The 23819-nt window shown below is 45.9% G+C and overlaps 1 protein-coding gene across 1 annotated transcript in view; it reads right to left on the bottom strand.

The window, feature by feature from the left end:
• Nucleotides 1-12267, bottom strand: part of LOC144148051 (beta-alanine transporter-like) — a 55327-nt gene extending 43060 nt beyond the window's left edge. Inside the window, exon 1 of the mRNA XM_077679649.1 lies at nucleotides 12021-12267. The gene's annotated coding sequence lies outside the window, so the exon portion shown is untranslated. The remainder of the gene's footprint in view (nucleotides 1-12020) is intronic.
• Between the last annotated feature and the right edge of the window lie 11552 nt (nucleotides 12268-23819).

The raw sequence follows: 23819 nt of genomic DNA, 5'->3' as shown, positions 1-23819 counted from the left end.
CGTATTGATCTAATGGACAGTTCGGGGTGAGCTTTGTGCAAATCCAGGTCAGCTTCATATGTCGCATTGTGCCAAGGGCTTTTTTAAAATAAATAACAAAGTATAAATAAAGCAATGAAAAAACTGAAGAAAAGTTGTATGCAAGGAAGGCTCAATATTTTTAACACAGTTACCAAAGTAGTATCTAACTGACCGAACAGCCACACAAAGAAACGCACAAGAAACGCAGAATTGTCATTTCCTGATAATCAAGCCGGTGGAAGCTTTTGTATGGTGTCAGTACCATAGTTGCCAAGCCGCGTTGCCAACGTCCCTACAGCACAGACCACATGGATAGGACATGTTCTCAAGGGGAGGCAGAAATGTATACGACAAAAAGGGCTCTCAAAGACGCCCGAAATTTTTCTAGAGCCCGCCACCTTGTTGAAAGTTTTTGTTTTCATGTTTGCCCACCACTTTTAAAGTTTTACTTTTTTCTACATACGTAAATACAGAAACAAATACATACATACATACATACATACATACATACATACATACATACATACATACATACATACATACATACATACATATGTGCGTACTAGTGTTCGTTGATTTTGACTTATTGTGGATGAGGCCTCTAAGGACGGACATATTTGTCCCGTTAGGTAATTAGGCATTATGTTTGAACATGTCCCGGTACAAATAAAAAGCTACAGCTCTAGTCTTTATTCATACCCCTTCCACATGTCAAAGAGCTAGAAAAAACTCGAAACAATAGCGCACAAAAACTTTCCACTCGGTGTCCCCCCTTGAAGAAGAATTTATAAAAAAAAAGAATGGTGGTCACATGACTGCCTCCGTTTGTTTGTCTGTCGCCGTACCTATTCGGCGTATTTCACTCGGTTCTTCCTTTCTCTGTGCTACAGACTTCAATCTCGCCTCTCTGCGGCCAAAACCAGTCTTTCTGAAATGTCGTAATGAGCGGACTGGTGATATCTTCGGCGCGTGTCCGCCGGACTGTGTCTTTTCTAAGGTGAAGTTTGAGGCATAATAGGTTATTATGCTGTGCAGGACAGTGTTTACAGCAATGGCGATTCACTAGTATACATCCTCGACTGTGACGCCTTTATAGCATCGCCGAGAGCGCTGGTACGGTATCGCTTACATTTCTATTTTCTCCCTTTATATGCATGATTGTTATAATGAAATGTTTCAAATCACAAATGCTTCAGTCGTTTTAATTAAGACCAACTTCTTGTGATTGTGCTTCAACAGTTTTGATGTGGAGGATCACATTACTAAAAAATTGGTAATATTCAGTAGTCTGAAGTATCGAGCGCTATTAAGTGCCTAACATTGTTTGCTCAAATTACACCACCTTCGCCCGACTTTCACGAAAGTAATAAGAAGGACCAGCTCCAAATTATATTTTACTCGCTACGACGTAAAAATGCAGAGTCAATTTCGCTCAGGGCACCGTGTTTAATAGCTAGCATATTTATTTGCTACTCTGATTGACCTAAAATACTAAAAGCGCAAATCTACACGCTGCATACAAACGCGCTGATAAACTTTTATGTGCAAATCGTTGACGTCGCCCCTCACAACATTTCTTTTTCGTGGTGCATCAGCTGCGGTGTAGGCTTTTTGAGATGAAAGGAAGTCAATTATCTTAGTCTGCTTTCACCTGATCAACGGTTATAACAAAGCAGGCTTTTGTAGAGTACGACGCGATCAAAGTTTGATGGGAGCAAAAGGCTTTTTGTACGGAAACAGGTGTTTGTCTCATGACATGAACACTACTCCTAAATCTAAACAAACCTCGTACTTCTCTGTCTAATAGTCTATAATAAAAAGTCAACAGACTCCGGCATGCTAGTAGGCTCAGCGTTTCTAAACTTCACGAACGCCTGTAATACTATTAAAAATATTCTGTTTCATAAACTAGCTCAGCATGGCATAAGGGGTCTGGCACCCTCTTTTTTGCAGGAGCTATTAATTTAAGAGAAGGCAAGGTCTACAATGGCGAAAATTTTCCTCATACCAAAATAATCAACCAAGGCGTCCCTCAAGAATAAATTATTGGCCCCTTATTTTATACAATTTTTATTAATGGTATCGTGTATCATCTTTATTCCGCTCATTGTGATTTTTACGCTGACGACAACACAATATAATGCGCTCACAAATCCCTCCCGCCCCTTCTTTCATTGCTACATTGTTTTTAAGGAAAGCCATTGATTAGAGCCACATAAATCACCTTATTATAAACCTCTAAAAAGAAAAATCTTATTTTTTAGATCGGAATCGTAGTGGGTCCCCTTTTTCCTGCGATAAAATTGTTTACAAAGTCTATTTGTATCTTTCACATTGTCATTTTTCTTGCGGTTCATAAGAACACACATCTCAAATTTCGCAATCATTTCAATTACTTTAGACGAAAATCGGCATATGGTATTAAACCCCTTTTCAATCATTGTATCTAGCCTTTATTCGCAACAATTTGACATATGGAATTGTGGCGTGGGGTAATAGGTGTAATTCTCACATTTCATACATTTAACGTTCAAGCCATCCGCATAGTCACAAAAAGCTCATAGTATTCGAAGGCTAGCCTACTTCTTGTCCAAAATAACGTTTTGTCAGTTCGCAAGCTCTTGCGATATAACATTGTTATACAGCGGAGGAAAGTTTGACATCCACCTAAATGCCGCCATACGGCTGAAAAGGTAAGCTATACCGCTTTCTCCGAAACTTCACAGTTGAAAAAAAATTCGTCCTGGACCAGGATTCGTCCTGGCATAAACTGAATCCATCTTGGGGGTTTCCCTTAATTCTGGCCGATTGTGCAAACTGCTGACTCATCAATTTCTTTTCAACGTTAATATTTTAAATCGCCTCACCAATCACAACCTGAGTAGATGCTGCGATTTACAATTATTTGCTTCCAGCAGTTCCCACAAAGTACGAAAAAAAGGCGGCATTTTTCAGCTATTTTTCGTTGGAAAGCCTGACGAAGAAACGTCAATCACTCTCATTTTTATCCCTATTTAAAGGAGTACTGACACGAAATTTCAAAGCTGAGATAACTATGTAAAACGCTTCCTTTTTATCAGGAGATATCTCCCAGCAAGTTTCAACAGCAACCGTTCAGCGAAACATATTTAAAATCCATTTTAATCTTCGCCCGCACGAGAAAGCCCACAGCGGGCCGACGTGACATCATCTGCTACGTGCCCCAAACTGCCGACGTCGGGGCTCCCGTGACGAAGCCGACGCGCTGGCTGTGGTTGGCGCGCGCTGCTCGGGCGTGTGTACACGTCATGGTTTTGGGACTGACGTCATGCTGCCCGGGCCTGTGGGGACGGCGGAAACCTCGGCCGGTCTGGGCGCGCGCGTGCGCTCGCTCGCGCGCGCTTCCAGAGAGGCAGCGATACGGCAAGAATGGTGACGTCATGTTATACATGCTGTCATGGCGGCCGCTCGGCGTTTTTCAGTCGAAACCGAAACTGGCACTAATAAACGACGCCGTAAATGAATGTTTACGCTGCGCTCGACCGTCTAATCTGTCATTCTATGATTAGTGGGCTGGTATGTACGCATAGCAGCGAAAAAAACGTAACATAAAAATTTCGTGTCAGTACTCCTTTAAAAGGCATCTTGAAAATACTCTTTTCTACCTCTGATTCTTACATACTAGTAGTATAAATGTGTTACTTTGCATGTTATTTATTTTTAGTTGCTGCGCAATTGCATGTTGTCGGTTCAATTGCACATGTATGTTTGTGGTTGTGTAGTGTTAGTGGAATAAACAAAATTCCTACCTTCAGCATCACCGCATTTCAACAAAATTTGCTTCATCTTTTTTTTTTGTTTATTTTTAATTCGTTTTGCAATACTCCGACACTGAAATACGTTAGTTTTTGTCTCTAATGGCAAAAATTGTTTATAAATTTTTGTGAGGTGCGCGGTTTAGTCTATGCGTTTTTCTGAATAATCCCAGTCGTTGTTTTGCTTAAAAGCGTGACTTGACCTTTATAATGTAGTGTGTTGTGTTCGGCGTTCCCTTTTCAATGTTGTTTCCTCTCTTTTCCTTTTTTCTTTAATATCTCTTTTCAATAAAGTTCCTTCTTTTTTTTAGTTGGTTCTGCCCTGGTAATGTGGGAACATGAATTCCTTGGTTCGTGTTGCTCTTCTGCTGCAACGTTTACTCTGGAGGTGTAACTCTGAGATTTTTTACTATGTAATTTAGGTCGGGCTGCATTCAGTGTATTTTTTCTATGTATTGATATACCGAGGGTCCCTGTGCAATATAAGCTATGAGGCCCTCGCCTGGATATATATGTTGTTGTGGATTTCCTCTTCAATAACCTTTCTTTCTTCTTCTTTTCTTCTTATTCTTAAAAAAAACAAGAGCAGAACATTACTCGTCCTGGGGAAAAAGGCGAATCGTAGCCTTTGTGCCCAATATTCTACTTAGCAGTGTTTTGTGTAATCATTATACAGAACATGTCCACCATCGAACCACGGCTCGAGGAAAACAGGTCATTCGAACTACCCGCCGCGGTGGCTCAGTGGCAAAGGCGTTGGGCTGCTGAGCACGAGGCTGCGGGTTCGATTCCCGGCCGTGGCGGCCGCATTTCTGATGGAGGCGAAAAGAAAAAACGCGCGTGTGTACGAGATTTCGGCGCTCGGTAAAGATCCCCAGGTGGTCAAAATTATTCCGGAGCCCTCCACTACGGCGCGCCTCATCGCCTGCGTTGCGTCGGCGCGTTAAACTCTAAATCAATCAATCAAGGTCACTCGAACTGTGTTTAACTGGTTATCAGTGCTCTCTTTCCTTCTGAGCGGTTGTCGTATTGCTATGACGTCATTGTTATTTCCGGTTATGTTACCACACTTTCATGCTGACTGCTGTCTCTGTTATGACTGGTAGCCTAGAGCGTTACCCAAAAGAAAAAAACCTCTATTGCGTTCGGGTGACGAAAGCGCCATGTGATTGTTCGCCATTTGAAGTGTGTCGCGTTTTTTTATAGAGCTATTTCTCTCTTTGCTAAGACGATACTGTCACTAATGGTGAAGTACTATTTCACTGCAAATATGTCTGAATACGAACTACCGAGTCGGTGAAATATAGTTGCGGTGAAATGGAGACGTTATAAATCTTCAGAAGGGAGACTATCGGGATGTCCGGATGACAGCCATTACTGCTATTACAGTTAACCCTGGATGTACTAAATCTTTTTGTAACGACTTCCGGATATAACGAAGTTTTTCAATTTCCTGTTGCCACCCCCATAAAAGCCCATGTGCGTACGACCTCTATGTAACGAAGGCGTTGAGACGGTTAAACTTGATATAACGAATTCGCTAAGCTGATGAGCTATTGTTTTTTGCACTTTTTCTTGAAAATCGGCTGAATAAATGCACTAATTCAGCGAACTGCGCCCGCACCACAAACTACCGAGCGTTTCCCGTGAGAATGCGGTGTCACTTAGCTGCTGAGCCTGTCGGTCCGCGTGTAGTCGCGCGTCTCCTGCGGCATATGGGATGTCTGTTTGTCGGTGATAAGTTCTGGTGCCAGAAAACCAAAAGTGTTGTCTTTTCAAGACAAGCTCGCACGTTTAAATGAAGCGTCTCGGCCGGCGAGAGAGAACAACGTCGCCGCCTAGTGCAGTATCCCAGCTGGGACCCTCTCAGCAATTTTTAATTCGGCAAAGAACATCAAGTTCGCGAAAAGGCGCAATTTCAGCATAAGCTTGGTCCTCGAAACGGGTTAAGGCGCTGAAAAGTGTCAAAAGGCAAAAGAGATACTTAAGTTACGTTTGGGAATACAGCGGTAAGTGACCTGGGGGCCAATTCTCCAAAACGGCGGACCGTCGCTTTGAAACGACGGGGTAGCGCCATTGAAATGTATGTGTTCTGTGGTTGGGGCCGCCGCTTTGAGGTGGGCAGCGTGAAGATGAGCTGCAAGAAAAGCACTGTGGCAAGGACGCGAAGCGACAAGTGAAATGACAGAGGGCAGTGGGTGTCGCTTCGCGTCCTTGCCACAGTGCTTTTCTTGCAGCGTATCTTCACGCTGCCCACCTCAAAGCGGCGGCCCCAACCACAGAACACATACATTTCAATGGCGCTACCCCGTCGTTTCAAAGCGACGCCCGTTTTTTAGAGAATTCGGCCCCTGGGGCCCATTGCTCTAAAACGACGGGGCGTCGCTTTGAAACGACGAAGTAGCGCCATGCAAATGCATGTATGCTGGGGTTGGAGCCGTCGCTTTAAGGAAGCTGCGCCCTCAGTGTGAGGCGCCGAACAGCACTGCTGGAAGGGCGCGGAGTTACACCCACTGCCCCTCATCGTTTCACTTAGTGCACAGCTTTGTCGCTTCGCGCCCTTGCCACAGTGCGTTTCGGCGCCTCACACGGAGTGCACAGCTTCCTCAAAGCGACGGCTCCAACCCCAGCATACATGCATTTGCATGGCGCTACTTCGTCGTTTCAAAGCGACGCCCCGTCGTTTTTGAGAATTCGGCCCCTGGTTTCTTTGGAGTGCCGACAAATGACTAAGTTTGTGGGAAAACAGGAGGCGCAAATCACGCATTTTTTCAATGTGAAAAAATTCGTTTTTTAGGGTCAGTTCACCCTTACTGGTGTTTAGCGTTTTGGTTTCGTTTCAGCTTTATTCACGCGAGCCTTAACCCGAAACTTGCATGTAACGAAAACGGGCAAGTAACGAGAAATGGCGAATTTTCGTCAACTTTGTTATATCCAGGTTGAACTGTATACAAGAATTATCTGTAACTGCGCACGCTTCAGAAGTCCGTGTTCTCAAATAAATGCACTGGTCCTGGCTGGTCTTTAATGACACACACACAAACAAATATATATATGCTTATATATATATATATATATATATATATATATATATATATATATATACAGAAAAAAATGCTGGCAGTCTACAACGCCAAAGAAGGCATAGGAGAATGGTTAGACTTTTTTTACAGTTAGTGACGTTACATTATTAGTTTTCATTATGAATAATTACGTGAGAAAGAAAGAAAAACACGCGCCCAGAGTGGGGCGCGTGTTTTTTAGATCTCGAATGCCTTCTCGATTAGATTTCGAAAGCCTTACCAATTCGGCTATCTGGGCGACTGTGTTCTCCTTCACTTTCTGGGGTATTGATAATTACTACAACTGTATCTGACGCTTGAGGGTGGTAGCCAGCACCACTATATATATATATATATATATATTGTAACGGTAAACCAATTCTGCTACATTGGCTTGGCCAAGTGGATTGGATTAGCTGAAGGGGAGAAAGACGATGCGGGAGCTGGGCTCTCTGGACTAGAGGAAGGAGAGGCCGGACCGCTGCTCGCGTCGTGCTCAACGGTGCTCGACTTTTCCCTGCCTTCGGTGCCTGCGCTCTTGCCTTAATAAATCCCTCCCGAACGTAACAGCTTGGTGGAGGTGCGGGGTAGAGTGCCGGAACTCAACTTGAGAGACGCGAAGGAGCTCTTCAACGACGTCCGCTGTAAACTGACGGCCACGGTCACTTATGATGACTCGGGGAGGTCCATGACGAAGAAGTATATTCCGGAGCAGGAACAGAGACACTTCCGTAGCAGTAGCAGATGGTAGCAAGGCGGTCTCAGAGTAACGTGAAAGGTAGTCCACACCCACGATAATCCAACGATTACCCTTCGATGAGCGCGGAAATGGGCCCAGTAAATCGATGCCGACCTTTTCGAAAGGGGCAGTGGGCGGATTCAGAGGGTGAAGCCTTCCTGCCGGAGCGGCAGTGGGTAGCTTGTGCCGCTGGCATTGTATACAAATGGCAACATACTTTTCTGTGGTTTTGCGCATATTTGGCCAGTAAAAACGTTCTTTGGCGCGGTGAAGTGTACGGGCGAATCCCATAGGGCCAGACGTAAGATTGTCATGCATGAAATTTAGAATGCTGTTGCGCAGGCTTTGCGGTACCACAAGGAAAAGGCTGGAACCAATTGCAGAGTAGTTCGTTTTGTATAGTAGGCCGTCGCGAACGCAGAAGCGGGTATCACGCTTGTCGGCACGGGCGCAATTGAAGAAGGGCTGCAGACTCTTGTCCCGGTGCTGTTCTATCTTGAAAGTGGAGATATCGGGGAATGGTGTTGACAAAGAAGCAAGACAGTCGTCGAAACTGTCGTCATCACAGCTCGTGGTTTCCAGTGGCAGGCGAGAAAGGCAGTCCGCGTCCGCATGCTTGCGGCCGCTCTTGTACGACACGGTGAAGGTATACTCTTGCAGACGCAGGGCCCAGCGTGCAAGGCGGCAGCAAGGATCCCGAAGGTTGACGAGCCAGCATAGCGAATGGTGATCAGTTACGACGGTAAACGGGTGTCCATAGAGGTAGGAGCGGAATCTCTGCGTGGCGAAGACGAAAGCGAGACACTCCTCTTCTGTAACTGTGTAGTTCCTTTCTGACTTACTCAGTGCCTGACTGGCGTAGGCAATAAAATGTTCATTAGGACCATGGCGTTGAATTAGCATGGCCCCTATTCCTATACCGCTGGCGTCGGTGTGAACCTCTGTAGGAGCCGAGAGGTCAAAGTGTTGAAGTATGGGCCCCGACGTCAAAAGGAGCTTGAGCTGGCGAAACGCGGCATCACATTCAGACGTCCACGTGAATGGAACAATTTTCTGCAGGAGGAATGTCAAGGGATAGGCTGTGTCTGCAAATCGAGGTATGAACCGGCCAAAATAGGAACACAGGCCAAGAAAACTTCGTAGCTCCTTAACAGAATGCGGCTGTTTGAAATCACTGACCGCTTGGATTTTGCGTGGGTCTGGTCTGACACCGTCCTTATTGACCAAGAGGCCCAGTACAAGCGTTTGGCGATCTCCAAATCGGCACTTCTTCGAATTTAGGACTAAACCAGCCTTTGCCAACCAGTCCAAGACAGTAACCAAGCGACTGTTGTGCTCACTGAAGGTTCGGCCAAAAATTACAACATCGTCGAGGTAGCACATGCAGATTTCCCACTTGAGGCTGCGCAAAACGCTGTTCATAAAACGCTCGAAGGTGGCCGGAGCATTGCAAAGTCCAAAGGGCATTACATTGAATTCAAACAATTTGTCAGGCGTTACGAAAGCAGTTTTTTCCTTATCATTGGGGTCCATGGGAATTTGCCAATATCCTGATCTCAAGTCAACGGAGGAAAAATAGGAAGCTGAATGAAGGCAATCAATGGCGTCGTCGATTCGGGGTAACGGGTAGACATCTTTCTTAGTTACAGCATTGAGGCATCGATAGTCGACGCAAAATCTCCATGAGCCGTCCTTCTTCTTGACGAGTATGACAGGTGCTGCCCAAGGACTGCATGATTATCGAATTACGCCATTCCTTAGCATTTCCTGGACTTGGTCGTTGATTAGGCGTCGCTCTGGCGCGGAAACACGGTAAGGCTTCTGACGAATTGGTCTTGCTCCCCCAGTAAGGATTGAATGCTGAGTGCGATTTGGCGGAATTGGAAAATGCCGTTTGTTGTGACAGAAGTCAAAAACACTTGCATGCTTGGACAGAAGATCGGCTAGGGAACGGCGTTCATCTGGTTGAAGTGACTCGCTAATCATGTGTAGGAACTTGGAGGGGTCCACTGGGCAAGTATTAACGGATGCGTTCAACTCGTCGTTCAGAACTGCTATTAAAGGGGGCGCATACGGAATCTCGTGGGCAAGTTTGAGACCTCTTGGCAACACGACGGGCTCACTGGAGTAGTTGACAGTACACAACGTAGAGTGACCATGGACAACGGTAACAACCGCGCGAGGAACGACGATGTTTTTATGTTTTTCTTGGCACAATTCTCGGATATGGGCTCCACTAAAGCGTTAATTTCACGAGTTTGGGCTCCTGAGGACCATACTGGGACACATCGGGCACATCGTGCTGGCATGATGGTGTCCTCCAACACGCAAAATGTGTCCAATGCAGCGGTCTCGAGGCCATCAGGGTTTTCAACAAGCGCAGATAAGGCAGTGCCGTCTATAAAAATTTCTCCACTTCTACAGTCAACCGTAGCACCACACTGCTTCAAAAAGTCGATTCCCAAGATGATGTCATGTGTAGTCCGCGGGAGCACAGTATACTCTGCTCTGAATAAGTGGCCGCCGAAGGAGATATTCACTGAACATACTCCAAGAGGGTGCAGCCACGCACCACCCACACCACAAAATGTAACCACCTTGTCCCACGTAAACATCACCTTACGTCCAAGCCTGTTTTTAAAATCAACGCTCATCACAGACATGTTGCTCCCGTATCTACTAAGGCCATTGTTCGAACATTATCAACCACAATTTCAACTTTGTTTTTTAGAATGAGGACAGGCGAAGGTAAATCCGGTGAAGTTATTCGTTATATATATATATATATATAGTTTGGAAATGGGGGGAATGGTTAGACTATTTTTTTACGGTTAGTAAGGTTTTATTTTTATTTTTATAAATTACGTGAGAAAGAAAGAAAAACACGATCCCAGAGTGGGGACCGAACCCCCGCCTTTCGATTAGATCTATATATATATATATATATATATATATATATATATATATATATATATATATATATATATATATATATATATATATATATATATATATATATATATATATATATATATATATATATATATATCTGAAGAAAGGGAGTCCTCTCCGTGAAACGTTAGTACATTTATTTCTATTTTCTACGTCTTTCTGGTTTGTCTCTGTCTCCACTAACCTTATTTTTTTCGCGCTCTGTGTGACTTTTTATCTTATCTTTTCAGACTATATATATATATATATATATACTGCAGTGTTTCGAAAGAACGCCCACCCAAACACCACAGGTACCAAATGAGCAATCTCGCATGGGCGAACTTTCGGGTAAGGCGCTAAAAAGTGCAAAAGCTGGCCCCAACGCCAACCAAAATTGCGGAGTTGATGAAACATGCGAGAAGGGTTGACTTTCGGGTCAAGTGCAGAAAGCACAAAACAGTGACCGCGTCAACGCAAGAATAGAGTATTCGCGTTTGCTTTGTTCACTCATCGGTGGTAAAGCCACCAATTTTAGGGGTGGGCGACCTTTTGTGACTTTCAGTAAATTGAACATTTCGCCCTAAACGGTGCTGGGCAATGTTTCGGGTTGAGACGTTCATTCCGAACTCTACGGTAGACATAAATATGTTAGAAGCTGCAGCCACCTGGAGAGTCGAATTACTGAAGGGTCTGACACGTAATCTGCGAAGGTCGGGTGTTTGATTGCCTCTCTAGACACGATGTCTCTAATTTATTTTCTTTATAACAATTCTAGGAGAGCTCATCTTTATTTAAAAGGCCCTAAGGTGCTTCGCTATGCTTTTTTTAATTTGGTAAACTGGTGGAATCCCATTCTGCAGTTACTGAGCGACCGCTGTATTCATAAAGCTATTAGGATACACGCGCGCACGCACAAATGCACATGCATGCATATGTATCTATACATTTACATACATGTCTGTGTATGCATATATGTAAATAGCACTTTTTATAAATAATACCACACTCAGTTTTTGCTGATATGGGCGAAATTTTGTGTGGAAGGGCAGAGATATTTTTGAGACGACGTAGCCTGTGTAGTCAATAAGAGAAGCAGTTGGCAGGTAGATTGCCTCCAGCTGTTACAAGTAAAACAACACACCTTCGTGGCCGCGTGGGTTCACTGCCAAAAGCGTTTATGTATCACACGTTTACTGTATCTAAATCCGCTCCTGTACTACGCCTGCAAACCCATTCATGTGTTCCGAAGGAGTAAACGATTCTACCCTCAAAGCGGAGTTCACGAGTTGCTTGTTATGGGAAAAAAATTTTCTTCTTGCCTAGCCATCTCCTGTTTGAACTCAGCAGGAGACTAAAAGGTAGACGTTCACCGAGGGGATTAGCTAAGTTATGTCGGAATTTGATAGAATTTGCACAACGTCATTGCTCCTTTGGTCACACAAGATCTATAAAACAAAAACGTATATTCACCTTGAGGCTTGCTTTGGGTACCCAGAGAAATAATTTTCAGGAACTCCAAACGCCTATCGCTCACGGCCAGGAAATTTGAAACGGAATGACTTGTTGAGCACTCGCCCGTAATATGTCACTCTAAGCTTGTGATATTTTCGCCAATTCGCGACTGTGGGAATCTGAGTGCAGAACTGGAAGAACCCCACGGTTTCTCAGCTACGCTGCTCCGGACAAAGTGGCAATCTGTGCAGCAAGATTTCAGTGATGTTAGGGCATCTGGGCTTTTGCTTTATCACATACGTTGTGACAATAAACACAATTGCTCCTGGAGCGTGCCAAGTTTACGGCCCTTATCAGCCATGATCATACACTTAGTGCTTCAACGCCACCTTTCCACGACTGGAGCGCAAGCTTTCACAATTTCAAGCTAGCGAGAAAATTAGGGTTGAAGGTGACAGTAATCTCCTTGACCTGGAGAAAAAACTATTAGTATTTTGACCTACTGGCAAACTACCAGCCCTGTCCCAGTGTTCTGCCTTTGTCCTCCGCGTAAAAACTACATTGCTGTGGATGTCAGAGCAGCTGCAAGCATGAAAATTCGGCATTGAGTGGAAACACTGTCCCAAGAATAACAGCACAAAATACCGCTAGGCTAATCGGAACGCGGTGTTGGTGGTAGTAAAGAAGCTGTATTCCCATGCTGCGAAGCCTTGTGACAGTGTTTCAGGAGCTTCCACAGCGCTAGCTAATATAAATCATAAAAGACAAAATGGATGCCGCCCAGACGCTCAGAAAAACAACGCCTTCTAAAGAGAAGCTAGCTTTGCCTCACTGGTGGCAACCGTACACGAGAACGCACTGCAGGAATGCCAACTTTGCACCGTTGGAGGGCACATGATGGTGATGAAGTAGCAGCAAGAAAAAAATTCACCCGCATTTCCCCGAAGGGGAGCATGGGGAAGTGCGAATGCACGGGTGATGCGAAGGAACTCTTCTTGGCCAATCGCCCTAAGTGGGTATGTGGTGGGGTCGCTTTCGCACTTAAAAACTCTTCTTGGCCAATCGCCCTAAGTGGGTATGTGGTGCGGACGGACGGACGGCGGTGGAGGCGTGATTCAGGGTCGCTTAAGATAATACTGATTGTGGAATTAAAAGCTATTTAATTCCACACTAGCCTGGTCAAAGTTTCAATGACTTGTGGGCTTGGCGCCTCGTGATCCCGATGTATGCTATAGGATTCAACCAGGGCTTCAATCCCATCTCGGTGAGGTATATTTGTGTACAGAGAAGTTACATCTATAGTTACAAGGAAGGCGCCATCAGGGATTTTTATGTTGTTAATTTCCAGTAGGAAGTGGTTAGTATCACGAAGATATGCCGAAAGGGTAGCGAAGGAACTCTTCTTGGCCAATCGCCCTAAGTGGGTATGTGGTGGGGTCGCTTTCGCACTTAAAAACTCTTCTTGACCAATCGCCCTAAGTGGGTATGTGATGCGGGTGGACGGACGGCGGTGGACGCGTGATTCAGGGTCGCTTAAGAAGTGCATTCGCACTTAAAAAATTGCTGCCCATCGTGGGAATCGAACTTGGGTCCCGCGCGTTATGAAGCCGACGTCTATCCGAATGCAGCGTTCCGACTTTTTCCTCTTTACTCTTGTGAATTCAAACGACACCACGCTCAATAAATGAATCTTGACAGCTAGAAATAGAACAAAAATTCGTCACATTTGCGTCACATACTTATGTTCCCTATATACATAAAAAGTAACACGCTCTTTCTACACGCCAGCATATACGTAGAATGTGTAAAAACATGTGCAGTAACATCTTGATACAACGAATTTCAAGGAACCGCAAAAAATAGTTCGTTATTTTGAATAATCCTTATAGTGAAGAAATAAAAAAATGTGCGGTAAAAATTGTGAACCTAACAAAAGCGTCGACCTACTTTTACTAAGAACACGGGCACAATCGCGTTAGCCTCTAACGCGTGTCTGGAGGCACGTTTATTTGAAGAAATCGGTAATATTTGCCCGACGTGTGCCACTCAACCGCTGCAAGACGAAGGATACGAAGCTGTCCGCGTTCTTGTGCACTCCCTGGGTCGCATTGATGCACCTGCTAAGAAAAGTGCGCATTTTTGCTAGAGATAGAAAAGACAATATTCAGATAACAATGCTGGCGCCGTTAGGCGCCAGAGGGATTGGGGCCCTCTTTGCGGGCTCTATATGCTGTTCGGGCCTCCAGGCCCCTGGCGATCAGTACGGTCTGGTCCTCCAGGGCTGCGCTTAGCAGCAAAGTCTCCCATCGTTCAAGTGAGGCGTTGTTGGTCGGGGGGAGCGGAGGTGGGATGGCGTGGGAAAAGTCGCACTCTCCAATTACGTGGCGGAGCGTGCCGAGTCGTTTGCAGGAAGGGCATTCTTGTCGTACCGCACGGGGCAAATTTTGTTTTGAAGTACAGGGTGTGGAAATGACCGGCTTGAATTTCCGATAGATGCATTGTTCTTGTCGAGTAAGGGAGTAGGGACGTAGGGGAAAACGTGCCCTACCCTCCTTGTAGTGGCGGAGTATTTCGCGGTAGCTAGTGATGGGTTGTTGTGCAGTTTCCTCGGCCCGGAGGGCAGCTTCGCGGGCCTGCTGATGGGCGAACTCACTGCCCTCGATGTCGGAGTGCGCTGGGACCCAAATAAGCTCGGTTTTGGTATTTGGAGGGCCGGTCTTTCGGAGAATGTGGGTCACTGTGATGGACACCCACCCTATTCTGTATTTCCTGTACGCTGTCGGGGAGTCCGTGATGAAGGGCTTGTAGCCGGGTTGAGTAAGGGCTATCGCTATGGCCACTTCCTCGGCCTCTTCGGGGGAGGGCGTGACAAGGGAAGCACCGCAGATGGGCTTGTCAATTGTCGTGACGGCTATCGTTGCCGATTTAGAGCACATGGGGAGTGAGGCGTCCGTGTAGAGGATTCCGTCGTTTTTAGATGCGACGCATCTCTTGCTCTGAGGCATGTCCCTCCTGCGTCGGCGTTGTCCGGCGCCCGCACGCCAGCTGCGCATGCGCGACTCTCCTCCCGTCTTCTCTCCGACAGCTCTGCGCGCAACGCTCTCACTTCGCCTCTTTATCATAAAAAACAGCTGTGTGCGCTCGCTTCGCTCGCTTCGCTCCGCTCCCGTCGCGCAAGCGTGCGCATGCGCTACTCTCCTCTGTTGTCTCCTCTCCTTGAGGCGCTGTGAATATAAAACGGGTATCGCGCTGCGGCGGTTCAGTCAGGGGGATGAAACTCCGCCGTCTTTCTGTCCCGTGACTGCAGCGATCCTAACGTTTGGGGGCTGTACTACATGCGAGCATAAATGAACGTTGTTGTTGCATCTTATACTTAATACTAGGTTAATTATTAATTACGAAGTTTTTAATATGCAAGTAAACTTAAAAGTTGCAGTTCGAGATTGCGAAAATACAAGCGCCACCAGCAGTGGAAAACAGGAACCGCGCCTTTCTGCTTCGCACCGCTGAAAAGGGGCGTTTCTTGTCGCGCCCATAGGTATGCTACGATCCACGGTGTTCCGAGGGCCGTTTTTACCATCGTAAAGTCTGTTTCATCGAAACAGACGCATGAATGGATTCGCGCCGTCATCACAGATCGTGCTGTACTGAGTGGTGTCAAAATTATTCACGCCAGGCCGGCATAAACTTCTTTTGGATCCCGGCAGACGAAAGGTATGGTCTGCATGCTGCTTGTTTTGCTTTTCTACGCTTGCACGAGATAGCAGGATGCGGTTGCAGCAGCAGCTGTATAATTTAAGTGAGCATGCACGTGCGCTATTTATTACATTCTGATTGTCTTCTTTGACTCTTGACTGAAGCATGAAATGCGCGGCAGAGCGTCTGGTAATTAATCCAATCACTACATAGCTACACACGTTTGTTTATACGTGCGTTATTGATTTAATGCGTTTAGATCGTGTGTTTTGCATTTTAGCGCAAGTGAATGTGCGGTATGCAGCAAAGTGTATATGAGGCAACATATACAATAACTAATGGAACAGTGTGAGCTTATCTGCACTATTTTTATTATCTTTTGATTGCCTGCGTTTAGTTTGTTTTCGTAGCATGCGTTGCTGTTATTATTATGAATATTATTGTGCTTATTTTAATTATTACCAATATTATTGTTATCGTTATTATTATCAGCCTGTTTATGTCCACAGCTAGAGGAAGGCATCTCCCATACACTTATGGCTCAAAGGCTGGGTCCGCAGGTTCATATCGTGTTGTTAGCACTATGTTAACTAAGTATTGACTACATCAATTATTTTATTGCGTTTCAATTGTGTGTTCTGTGTGTTCTGCATTTTGTCGTCACGGGAATCAAAGGCACATAGCAGAATAAATTTGTAGCAATAACTATACAATGTAAGCAATTACTTTAATATGTTTATAATACAATCATACTGTAATTCCTCCACTTTTAATTTATTATTTAACCTTCAGTTCCGTGCTTGCAGTTTCAGCTTTAGCACAAGAACGATCGATGTATTCACAAGAACGCAGTTACAGCTATAAGCCGATAAATAATTAGACAGTGCAGGCTTAACCTTTGCTAGGAATTTATTAGAAGTTTTGAAATAAGGTTTTTATAACCGGTCTATTGTAGCGCCCGAGAAATACCTGATGAATACATAGGGCGCCAAATTATATATGCATGAATAATTGCTTAGTGATTCTGGTGTGGGATGGCTGCTTTTGTCTGCAGAAGTGTATTTTGGATTAGGAGGAAAGGTGGGTCGTTGCTACCGAACATTATCATCGCACAAATAGAAAAACGTATCTGCGTCTCTTAATAATAAAGGCTGATTTTAATTTAAAATTTGCCTTTACGATTGGTCACAAATCGTCTTTGTAGCCAAAATCAATTTAAGAAAGAAAGATTCCTAATATATCAGATAACGTTTATTTCGAATACAGATGCTAGTTTTCGAATACAGATGCTAGTTGAAAGCAGCAGTAAAGCTAGTATTCATTCTAACCCAAATATACACACGTGCTTGTTGATGTTCCAGATCTCACGTTTGGCTCCAGTGTGCCAGAAGGCAGAACCTGGCTCATTTACCCCCTCGACAGATCTACAGCAGCTACCGGCTGTGTCCTGCCCATTTCACCACCAGAGACTACGAGGACCTTGGACAGACAAGGCACTGGACAGATATGCACTGGCTGGATACCTAATTAGCATGCGCCCATGTGCCATACACTTTTGTTTGCGACTAAAAGTGTAAAATATCCAAGTTGTGTTTTTACTGTATGAATCGTATATTTAGCAATAAAAATGAAAATACCTGTACTCTTTATCTTTTTCTAGATTGTGTGTACTAATAAACCAAAGCAACGTCGTACTTAGAATAAGTGGTGCAAAAAGAAGTGGACGCGTAAAACTTCATCAATCAGAAAAAAACAATTGCCCTTTCGATAATGTGGCGGGTTGCGCAACAGGAAAAAGGTCGTGCGCTGGGCATCTGAAAATCTTCCACTCGCTCAATTTACCTTCCATGTGCGTCCCAATTGAATTTGGCGCTAATTCCCCCCCACTCCCCCACCCCGCTCGGATTTTCAGTCCTCATCAAGATGGCGTTTCCCAGTGCATGTCTGCAACGCGCCGCCATGTTTTTAGTACCGCCCCCAAACACCAGGGGTTTGTCCGGCGCTTCGATCGTATATCGCGTCCCATGCAAGGTATAGGAAGTTTCACTCCCCTGGTTCAGTCAGCGCTCGCTCTCGTTCGACTTCGCGTCACTTTGCTTGACGACTGCGTGCTTGACTTGATTCTTCCAATGAAGACATGTATGAAGCGACGGTCCCTTCATGAAAAGTAAAATTACACCCATCTTCCCGCGTATAAGAACACCCGCATGCGATGGAATGCATCATACGCGTTCACAACACGTTTCACCCGATTTAGAGAATCAACCCAATGGAAACGCCAATTGAACCCCCCGATGCGTCGCATCACACCAGGGTTCCCTCGCGGGAAGATGGGCGTAATTTTTGTCCAGGAGTGTAGCCAGGGCTTTAACTCTGGCCTTTTGGCGACCTTGGTTGCGATTGGAGTTAACGTTTTCGGACATTGGTTTATGCACTGCAAAATATCGGCGTTAGATCCTGCTTCTCCGCCTTGGCTTGCGGGCCCTATCTCAGCGTCGTCGTCGTCGCTCTCAGCGTTCTCGTCGCTGGTTCCGTCATCGCGACGAACTGTGTTGACGATGTCTTGAGTCGTCAGTTCAGCAGACGTGCCTACTTCATTGTCGCACTGCACGTAATCTTCAAAAGTGACTGCAGCGTCCACGGCGAGCCTTTCTGCAACTTCACCTCATGCATTGCATTCTTCCCTGTCTGGCATCATGTGTTCGGCTTCAGGTGGCGCCTCAAGTAGGCCGGCCTTCCTCCAGCAGTTCTCAATGGTGGTCGCTCTCACGCTCCTGCAGGTCTCGGTTATCATTTCCGCGGTTTGTGGCACATTGATTGCAGTCGCTACCTCGTTGGTTCGTCGTTCACACCAACACGACTAATTTCGTACACTGGGAATTCGCTATTTTGAAGTGTTGTTTTATATAATGATGATAAAATTTGATACGCTATTCTGAAAACTTCGGTGTTCTGAAATTTGTAGTAGTGAAATATTGTTACATAGAAATTTTTGGGGCTTTGGCAGGAGATTTTCAAAATGTTCGTTAATCTGAAAAAAAATGTTAATCCTAGGTTCGCAATAACGGGATTTGACTGTACAACGTCTCTAGAATAGTTGCATGAGTAGAGCAGTCAAACCAACATTTCCACCCAGTCTGTAGGCTAGGACACTGCAGTACTTTGGACACTGCGTGCAATAAGCGCTCGTCTTGGTTCCCTTTGTTCGTGGCGCGTTTTTTCAGTGTCGCGCTTTCTTAAGGTTTCAAAAAATTCTACACAATCTCAATCACATGTGCCGAAGGTCTACTGACAATGAAACCTAAAAATTCCTGATGGTGAGTAGTTTCTAGTATATTGTAACCCAGTCGGGGGGCTCTCGCATTGCTGAATATTCACTCTGCGTGCAGCCACCACCTCGCGTAATTACTCCATGGCAGGACGCGCGTCAGTGTCAGCATTGTCACCTTCTAGTAGTCATCTCCACAGACTGTGCATGCGAAGCAAACAAAAAAAGGGCGTATGGCGCTTCATCACGTGAACACACAACCAAGCACGGTAAAAGTGGTTAGTTTTTTCGACATTCACTTTCACTGAGGTTGCACGAGGAAAACTTGGCGTCTTACCTATCGTTCTCTTAAAAAATTGAGTTTCATATTTTTGCATTCGAGAATGCTGAAAAATAAAAATAATGCTTCTGTGGCAAGACAACGTACGCATGCAACGTACGCAATGTGGAGTACACATGTCAGGAAAATAAATTAAAAAATAGCCTCCCCATTCACGACTTACCATATGTTGCTCATTGTTTCAAAGTATGTAAACTCTGAGCAGAATTTTCTTGCTATTCGATATGACCGCTTAGTGCAAAGAACATACCTGTACCTATAAACTACACAAGGAGGATCAGGAAAACGTGGTGCAGTGTTTTGCAAAGAGAAATTCGTCACTGGTCAGCCTCATGGTTAAATACGAATTCATGTCGATAACGATTCACGTCCAGAAGAGTTGATGAAAAAGGGGTACTATTAAATGGATACCGATACTTCAATTCGCACTTAGTAATATCCTGATGTAAGGATGTCGTGGAACTAATCATATACAATCATTACCAACTTTGTAGTGACAGCTGTTTACCCACATGCCGTGGTTTGCCAGAAAAACTAGAAACCTGAACGACGCGTGTGGTGTATAACACGGCCCATGGTTGTCAGCTAATAATTATAATAACATCTTCAGAATACATGCATTATTATGCATGGAGAACAAAGCTTAAGGTAAATTTGGAAAGCTTTTCGGAGGAGCACAAGTGATACATTAAACCAGCAGTTGTCAGAGACTTGATATCTGATGATGATGAGTGATGATGATGACGATGATGAGGATGAGTCGGAACTGCAGGAGGAGCATGAGTTGTATTTATTTGTCCAATATATTTCTGCTTTTTTGCAATGGTGAGAAAAGGCAACCCTCACTTAGATAATTGTTTTTTGCAGCACGACCAGGCTGTCTTTTTAAAACGAACTTTACTTAGCAATTAACATGAAACAATTTATAAATTGAGCAAGGATAGCAGTGGTTTAATACTGGAGTGTCGCTGGTGTGGCGGTGATTAGCGACATAAGACTCCATTTGCAGTAAAGCAGAAGAAAAATTAATTGCCACGCTGTTGCGGCTGGTCGATTTCGTGGTTAAGCCAATTTTTCCGCAAGGCGGTCCTACGTTTACGTTGGGTAGCTCCTCCCCCAACCGCCCCTTCGCGCTGTTTGATGTTTACTGCCTTCTAGACTAGCCTCTTTCTTGACTTGTGGCCAAGATGACGCCGTCCCATCCCGCACACGTGCACCACAGGCCTCCAGTGCCGAAGTAACAGTGCTTCAAGTTTGATGCGCCGGAAGACGTTTCTCTTGACGACATCGTGGATGCCATAGAAGACGTTGTGGGTCGCCACGGCGTGAAGGGTCTCCAACTCGAAGGAGGCACGCAGTTTTATGCCGCGGTCACGTCCGCTGCTGCAGCTAAGTTCCTTAATGATCGTTTTGAAATAATCGTGAATGGCATTTCGTGCCCAGTCACATGCATCGGACCCCACATTGTTTGTGTAACCGCGTATCGTTTTCAGTGCAACATGAACGACAAATGCCTGGGTGCAGCCCTAGCGCCTTACGGTTGGGGCCTTAGCATTCAATATCCGAACTTCAATAGCCGGCCGCGCATCGAGAACGGCATGCGCCTCGTCCGCATCGAGTTGAAGTCGCCCATCCTGAACTTCCTGTCGGTGCGAGGGTACAAGGTGCAGTGCGAGTACAGGGGCGTGAAGAGAGTTCTCTTGTTGTGGTCTTAAGGGTCACAGCGGCACGAACTGTAAAACGCCGTGGTGCAGTCGGTGCGAGACATGCGGCAAATAGTTGAACACGTGCTCGGCCCGCTGTCGCAGTTGTCGGGGAGATCATGCCATGACAGACTGCCTTAGTCCCCGTTCTTACGCGCAGGCGGGAAGCGACTTTCCCGAACTGCCCCGAAATACCAGCGATAACCCTCAGTCGACTTTTACCCCCTTAAAAGCCCTACCAGCCGACATCCCCTGTAGCCCTGCGCCATCTTCCAACAATGACACGTCGCAGGCCACGACTACAGTTGAAGAAACGCTGATAGATGAATCTCCTTACTTGGCGTTTCCTGATGAGGACACGTCATCTGAGGAGCAGACTAGCAATCCCAGTGCCGCGACGAAAAGCAGCTCACTCTCCGACGCTTCCCTTTCGCTGTCAAGCTCTTCAGATATGGAAACAGAAGAAAGTAGCTCTACTGACTTTCCCACACACCCCGCACGACACAAGACAGTGGACCCTGCCCGTCCGACCAAGCTTCGCCGAGCACCTTGCAGCTGTGGTCTTCGTGCCCCAACCAACGAGGGCGACGTGAAGACCATTCGTCGTGAGGCGACAATGCCCTGCCGTCGCGATGTGGCACCAGCTGACCATTAAGGTGGCCCCATTCTACTCTCAGAGGATGCCTCCATCCCGACCGACCCAGCACCCTTGGGCTAACCGTGTAGTCCAAAGCAAGGCAAACACCCGCGTCTGGTCAACTCAATTAATCAGGTGTGCTACTTCCTAGGTGTTTAAGGGAGTGGACAGCAAGCGGCTGTTATCGGCATCAATGCACTCAGATGGCACGGCAGACACGGCAAACAAACTGCGTCTGCCCACCTCCAACGTCAGTCCTTATTTGTAAATGAAAGTTGCATAATTTGATTTAGTAGACTTTCTAGCCATCCTTTGTTGTCATATGGCCATGTTATTCTCGCTTGCCCGCGGGCTTTTATGCTGGCGAAATGGGAAGCAGTGGTTAAAACGATTGCTAGCACGAAAGTCTCTTGATGCTCCTTTTATTGCCATTTTTATATTCGATTTTGTTTTGGGTTCGACGGCCATTTTTGTCGCCTTTCCTCCTCTGTACAAACATCCCGTGACAGTGTTCCCTTATTGCCCACGGACTCTTCCAGCTAACTCGGTTGCTCCGGTCTGGCATCACGTGCAATTCGAGTGCTCGCTCCAAGCGAGTAGCTTGTTTGTGTTGGGCACGCGAAACTCAGGGAGGCTGCGCCGCACAAGGCCGTATGCTTCGCTTTCCTTTAAAGGTGCAGCGAGGCCAGCTGAGCTCGTGATCAGCGTCGCTGACTGTTGTGGAGGAATAGGGGATTGTGAACGACAAAAGGCCTTAAAATATTTATATCCTTTAATGCATGTGCATTCACTTTAAATGCTCAGGGCTTCCACAACCTTGACAAGCAGAGAGATCATGCATTTTGCGCGAGCAAGGAAAGTTGATAGTCTTTTTTCGCAAAAGTGCAATTTCCCCACCCCGCACGATGTTAAATTATTCAAAGAGCGTTTATTGGTTCATGCATTTTTTTGCCTAAATGAACCTGTGGCCTCAGCCGTTGGCGTTGTCTTTTTGAGTGCTTACCTTGCGCGAGAAAGTACATGTAACTTTTGTATTTAACGGCCAGGATATTGCAGTAAAATTTTATCTGTTCTCGCGCCATGTGCGGGCAGTTATTATGTATGTGCCTGCACTGCGGCGTCTTTCGGTACATGTCTTTCGTTCGATAGACATGCTTTTGTTAATGCCTACCAAACGTTTCTAGTGGGCGATGTTAACTGTGTTGTTAACCTCGGGCGAGGCATTCGCGGGCCAGCCTTAGGAAGGCCGTATAGAGATATGGGTGCGTTGCGCGACTTGACGGAACAGTTTCGCCTCTGCGGTGCGTGAGTTCATCTACACAGAAACGTCTTTGCGGCAACATGGTCTGGGGGTCGATCGGCCACTCGTTTAAACAAATCTCTTTTTCCGCCCTAGTTAACTGGCTTGGTAGAGAGTTGCAAAGGGTTGTCCTTCCCAGAGGAGGGGCCCAGAATTTCAGATCACGCGCCAGTTCCGATGAAAATTAGGTCCCGTGCAAGAGATCGTAACACCAATTTGTGGCGAATGGATTAATGCCTGCTTACTGTTGCCGTTAGCGTGGCAGGGATTAGGGTTTCTTTAGTGGAGGAAAGGCACACGCATAAGGGGAGGGGGGGGGGGGCGAACTGAGACTGCCTGAATGCTGGATGGCGCACACTTCTTACCAAGGCAGGGCGCGAGCGCAAGGTTCGCATCACGCGTGAGCTAAACAAAACCCTCAAGAGGATACGTATAGTTAAGAGCGCGGGTACACTAACGTTTTCTATGCGAGACTACATGGATCTGCCAAAGGCGCGATACGAGCGCCTGCTGCGCCCGTCGTCACGCACGGCACGCAAAGCGTTCGTTTTGCAACACCCAGTTTCAGATCCGTCTGTCTTAAGGCATGTTAAAGCAGGTCAATCAATCAGGCATCGCATGTTCCAGTTCGATACGTACAGTCACCGCATAGTGAACGCAGTACGAATAATGATGATAGCTGCAGAACGTTTTCACCGTACTTCCACGAATTTTTCAGTTGAGAGAAGCCCTGCCTTGACGAGAACACCTACAAAAAACACGTACGTAACTTTGCGGCGCACTGCCCTGGGTCCCTAGCTACTTGCACGAGCGTCTCTGTTCCCCTGTTACGGTGGAGAAGCCATGGAAAGTACTGGCCCAGACAGAATCCCG

This window comes from Haemaphysalis longicornis, unplaced genomic scaffold (assembly GCF_048455015.1).
Source record: "Haemaphysalis longicornis isolate Haplotype H1 unplaced genomic scaffold, Haemaphysalis longicornis Haplotype H1 scaffold_74, whole genome shotgun sequence".
Lineage (NCBI taxonomy): Eukaryota > Metazoa > Arthropoda > Arachnida > Ixodida > Ixodidae > Haemaphysalis > Haemaphysalis longicornis.
The sequence above is the reverse complement of the archived record's forward strand: the minus strand, read 5'-3'. Positions and strand labels throughout refer to the sequence as shown.